Raw genomic sequence first — 6000 nt, 5'->3', positions numbered from 1 at the left:
GGGGAGGAAGCTAATGGGATTTGTGTGTTTGTAAGTGGGCAGTTGAATGGAGGAAGGGAGGAAAGAGAGGACAGGGAAGATTGGACTATGACAATGAGAGTACTTTACAGACATGGCCCCACATCAGCCGGTGTAGGACGTGGGTGGGCAGAAAGCATGGGGTTGGCAGAGGAGGCTCAGGAGGAGGCTGAGGCAAACACTGACCACAACTTCCTCAGGTTGAATGTAAAGAAACCATATTTAGTTAGACACCAACACACTTAGCTAACGCAGACTCATGAGCCCTGCAGTTAGTTCTTTAAGCATTAAAGCTCCTGGAAGAGATGTAGATGGACGCCTATTTCAGGACAACCCTGAGGAAGTGATGGCGATGGAAAGAGGCAATGGTAAAGCAAATTCTAAGTGGTGTAGTCAGCCAAAAAGGAAGCTCTGGAGCCCTCGGATTGTTCACTGGAAGCAGAAGGGCCCAGAGTCCTCATAGCTCATGTAGGCCATAGCCCTGAGAATAGATGTGACTGAGCCACAAAAGAAAAAAAAGAAAGCTAAATTTAGCAGAACATCATCAAACCTGTTTGATGAGTAATATTTGCCTAGTGCTTTGACGCTTTTGAAAGAAACATGAAATCACAGGGTAAGTTATTGGGACAATACACAAAGCAGGTAGCTGGCTAGCAGGGCTTTAAGATAATCCAGAATCTAAGCAACTGTGTACAAAGAACAAGCAGGCTATTGAAAAGACTTTCGTAATTTATTTAGAAAGGATCTCACGTTCTAAGGAAAGGACTATGTTTTTCTTGCTAGAGGTGAGCAAACACTTAGGTTCATGGTCATTAGATCAGACGTAATTAATAGAATGCAAACTCATTATTCCTGAAACTAAATTCCCCAAGTGCTGAGTATAAGAAAAGAAGTAAAAAGCCACTCAAATAAGAGACTGTGGCTTATTAGCACAGAGAGAAAACCACTATCATTTCTTCTCTTTGCTTTATATGCTTTACATTTATATAGCAATGAATAGTTTATGATGCACTTATTATTGAAACTGACAGCTTTGAGTACCTCAGAGTGGAAAAGAATAGATGTTAATATCCTTATTTGTAGATAAGTTATGGGGGCTCAGGCTCCAATGCTCAGAATGAGTGCATCATTTCTACTCCTCTTCCCTAAGCCTAAGCCTGCATGTTATGATTGCTTCAAACTCGATAAAATGTGAATAAGCAGACTGATCGCCAAGAGGATCGGTCCAGGCTACACCCAGGCTATCTCCTGGTAGGCTCCCTGCTTGCTTGGGGTTTCTGTAAACAGGGGAGGCACAGGGAAGTCATATTCTGGAGTTTTATGGCATGTAGAGTATGATTATATAGTAAAGGACAAGCAGTGAGCACTTACCTGCACTGTGCTTAGAGCTTTTAATATATTCTTTTCACTATAATCTATGAAGTTGGCATTATTATAACTCATTTTACAAATAAGGACACTGAAAAGCAACTTTTCCGAGGTCACACAGTAAATATAAACCCATCTAGATCTCTACTTGTGGGCTTACCAGCTAATACTTTGTCACTAACTTGGTTGTCAATGGCATTCCTGGAGTTTGAATGAATTTATAAGAACAATGAATGCAGTGGAGAAACAGCACACTCAGAGTCAGGACACCTGAGTTCTGGTCCTCACCATGCTCTTGATTATCTGTGTATCTAGATCTCACTTGAGTCATCCTCAAAACTCTAGTTTGGCTCCATGTATTCTCTGTGGTTCCTCACAAATCCAATGTGGGGTGTATTCTATTAAATATTTTGTCCTATTTGAGTCTTAATTTCCCAAACTAGAGTTAGAGGATATTCTCTGAGCTTCTGCAACTCTGAAAGGTTACACTAGTTACCTTAGAAAAACTGTTTATAAGAGCTCTTTTATTTAGTGCTTGAGCTTTGCAAAGCTCCTAAGAATGTTTAAAACTCCTATTTCTTATGCTGCTGCATGGGCTTGTACTGACTTTGACACCCAGCATCCAATGACTCCTCATGGCAATTCTGAGAGGTGGGTGGGCTCACTGCAATAAGGGACAGCATTCCCATCTCTCAAACACCTTTCTTATGATGGCCTTTGGCACCTAAAAAACCACTTTCACAAATCATAGGAGTTCATTTAACCTTCATAATGCCCTGTGACATAGGTGTTAGTGTTCTCATTTTGCAGATGAAGAAATTAAATGTCAGAGAGTGGGACGTCTTGACTGAACTTTGAACACTTACAAGTAATGGCATAGGCCTTAAATCTAACTTTGGCTCCAAATCTAGGTGTATTTCCATTACCTCTTGAGAGGAAGGCAGCATAATGTAGTTGGCAGGGCCCTACAATGACAATTTGATTCATGATGCCACCCCTCTCACCATCCATGTGGTCTTGGGTGAGTCAACCAGACCCGATGTGTCTCATCTGTGAAATAGGTTAGTAATACCATGCAATGGTAGTGGCTTTGAAATGATACACTCAGAAGTACTTAGTAGAGTACCTGGCACAAAGTAGATCCTCAATGTCAAAGTCACTATTATTTCCATTTCTCCATGTTTGAAAACTTAGTATTTTCTTTTAGTTCCAAGAAGTTTACAATTTAGTCACTGCAACCTATGTAATTGCTATGCAGATAACCAATTGTTTTCCTATGGAAATAATTTTCTTGTCAGTAAAGAGCAAAGATGAGGACAAATTAGGAATTTGAAACACTGTCAATTTAATAAATCAGAATAATCTGGGACCACAGTTTTCTTGCTTTAAGTTTCTTTATTCTTTTAGTTTCTAAATCTCACTTCCCATCTTTTAAACTCAGCTTTAAAAAGTGAGCTCACAAATGATATAATGTATTAGTCAGGCTGTCCCCTCAGGCATTAAGCTCAGAAATGTAAACTCTAATGGAAAATCAAGCATTGGAAAATCTATATTCAGCATATGCAGCTGTGTCCATGGTGAAACATTTACCCATTCTCAATTTACAGTGGAATAAGCAAAAGACTAGAATCCAAACAGAATAAACAAGTCTCTAAGCTAGACTTTCCCATTTTTTATATTACTGTTCATGCACATTTATTTTAAAAAGAGCATTTTATATTAATTATTATTACTTTTCAGTTCCAGAAATTTGGTGCCCCGCTGATGACCACAATTGGTCTCTGGTATTGGAGAATTGAAGGCAAATTATCATGTCTTGCCCTACTGTGTGTCTAAGGCTCTTTGCACAATCACAGTCAATCCGTTTGATCCTGCAGAGGAAAGGCAGAGCTGCACAGTGCTGGCTGACTCCAAAGTCTGTCTTCCATCCTCTCTTTCCTGCCTCCAGGATTCCCTTATGCTCTTTGTCAGGACCTGTGGTGGAGCAGAAAACATGGGAATGGTTTGTCAGCAACTTCAAGATCTTGTCAACCGAGACAAGATCTCCTTTCTCAAAGGAGAAGAGTAGGATGCACTTGGCAGAGGAATTCTCCTGTTCAGGACAGGGAGAGAGGCATATGGGGAGATGATGGACAGGGAGTGGGACCCTGCATTGAGTCCAATTCCAGAACCATATCTCTTTGGGGCCTTGGGTAAATTCTAAATCCTTTCTGAGCCTCAGTTTCCTCTTGTATTGAAATAAAGATTTGGAGTAATAAATCTCCTTTCCATCTTCAGGATCATATGATCTAAAACAATTTTTAAAATGAATCTAGCTATGGTAAAACAATTCAGGCTTAAAAACAGTTATGTTATGTCCCCTCGGTTTTTAAGAGCTCAATTTTGGTTATGGATAATAATGGGTTCAACAAAAAATAGAAATGACAAAAGATGGGTAGCTGAAACCCTCATTTATCCTTGCCCCAGAAAAAGGATTGGCAGTGTGTCAGACAAAATTTATTTTCTAAGCAGCATACCAGAAAAATAAAATGGGTCTGGTAGCATAGAAGGGGCAGCCACTTTGTGATTCTTGTTTCCATACTGTAATCAGATTCTCATGGTCTCAGTGGGCGTAGCCTTAGAGTTGAGCTGGGAATCAGAAAGCAGTGGCTATCACCTAGCTTCAAGCTGAGAGCCTTACTTGACAAAGTACCTCCTGCCAAGTGACTAGTGAGTGGCATGAATAGTTATGGCAGGCAGAGGAGGGAATAATCACACAATGATAAAGAAGTTGCAGAAGGTTAGAGGTGACTGGAAGATTGGACCTTCTTTGAAGATTGATTAGGACCCAGATAAATGGAGAAGAGTTGGTGGCTAGTAGGACAGAATGAGATAAAGAACATAGTGCAGCTGGGGAAAACAAATAATCCAGGTTCACAAAGGCAGCTTAGATACGGAACTCTTCTGAATCAAATTTAGAATTTGTAGACTCCAAAAAATGTGGAGTTGTGTTGAGTCACAGTAAATCAGATGTGAAAAATTTCAATTCCATCCAGTTTTTCTTTATTTGAGTGAATGTTGTTCACTGACAAAGAAGGTAGTTAACAAATTGGTTATGAACTTGCTTTTTAAAAATAGTAATTTCACAGGGATCACTCTGGCGAGGGTAACTTTGATACCTTCATAGGAATGCTCTTGTCTTTGTCTAGTTTGCTAACATTTAGGTTTCTAGAGAAAATAATGCTGTTGAATGTATGGTGTGGCAATTGAGTCTTGGATTTCTTTTGGCATCAGCTGCTTCTATCAGTTCATCACATGAAATCCAGGTTCTCCTTCTTGAACTCAAGGAGCTAAAAGTACAGGCCATTCTATTCAGTGAATAATGTGAGGCCATTTCAAGTCTAGAAGTGAATTACAATGAATGCTTCCCATTGGGTATAGGCATTCTATCGGGGTTATATCATTCCCCAACTGGGGATAATGACCAAGGCCCACTGTAGCTCTAATAACTGCTCTGTGGGTAGGTCCTAGTGCATCAGCCTCTCCCTATGCCTGCTCATATATACCAACCATAAAATAATTTGCACATAAGATACTATTTTCCAAATTTTCTGATATCATAAGAATGATCTACCGTGGTAAAGGCTGTAATCACCCCAGTGACTATTACATGGGCACTTTGGACTTTAGTTTGAAGTCTTTGTTAGTGTTAATATTCTTGTTTTTTGCCATAGCTAATATTTTCTAACTCTAGATCAGTTAACATTCGTGAATAATCTATGTCTGTGCAAATTTGCCTAGCGAAGGAGAACTTCTGACTTTTTCTTTGGCCTAGTATATTAAAAAATCAACTTGTCTTCAGTAACTTACAGAGCACTTTTCCCACACCTATTTCCATTATGTAAGACACTAAAGTAGTATTTTAGAGTTTGAGAATTGCTTTTTAGAGCCAAAACACATAGTCAATGAAATAATCATTTATTGCTTCCTTCTTTCCGCCCTCCCTCCCTTCCTTCAACCACAACAACATTTAGCATATATATATATATATATATATATATATATATATATATTCACAAGCAAGACCTGGAGAATCAGAGACAGATTATAATTTCCAGCTCTCTGCCTTCAAGGGATGCAAAACCCAAGAGAATTAGATCTAAATAAGTAACTATATGGGCTACATGTTAGCTGAGTTACCCTGTCCATTAAGATTCAAACAAGATCAATTCCAATCCTAACCTAGAAGTAATGATAGCCTAGAGTCCCTTCCAGTCTTTTCAAAATAAATTTTTAGGGAGGTCGGAGGAGTAGGAGGGTAGTTAGGACAATACTTACATTCTCCTTTTCACCCCTGGCCACATCTTGCTGGTCCATATGTTATGTTCCTGCATTACATTGCACAGATCATGTACCATAGCCCCTTCACTCTCTGAAAACTTCATACATACATTTGTTTCTGTGGTGGACTTTTACTGAAAGTTTGAGATGATGGAGGAATTTCACATTGTCCATTACTTGCCCCCACCTCGGCAGATACCCTATTTGCTCACTTTTTAAGTCTTTACAATTTAACACAGAAGAGAGAAGCTTAACAGAATTGTAAAAGTAAAGGATGAAATGAAGCATGAAGGA

At 39.2% G+C, this 6000-nt stretch overlaps 1 long non-coding RNA gene across 1 annotated transcript in view; it reads right to left on the bottom strand.

Annotated features, from left to right (window-relative positions):
• Window positions 1-2772: 2772 nt before the first annotated feature.
• LOC121473920 overlaps window positions 2773-6000 on the bottom strand; it is a 122288-nt gene continuing 119060 nt past the window's right edge. The window contains exon 5 of the long non-coding RNA XR_005983258.1: window positions 2773-3360. This is a non-coding gene — a long non-coding RNA (uncharacterized LOC121473920). The remainder of the gene's footprint in view (window positions 3361-6000) is intronic.

Source organism: Vulpes lagopus, chromosome 1 (genome assembly GCF_018345385.1).
Source record: "Vulpes lagopus strain Blue_001 chromosome 1, ASM1834538v1, whole genome shotgun sequence".
Taxonomy (NCBI): Eukaryota; Metazoa; Chordata; class Mammalia; order Carnivora; family Canidae; genus Vulpes; species Vulpes lagopus.
The sequence above is the reverse complement of the archived record's forward strand: the minus strand, read 5'-3'. Positions and strand labels throughout refer to the sequence as shown.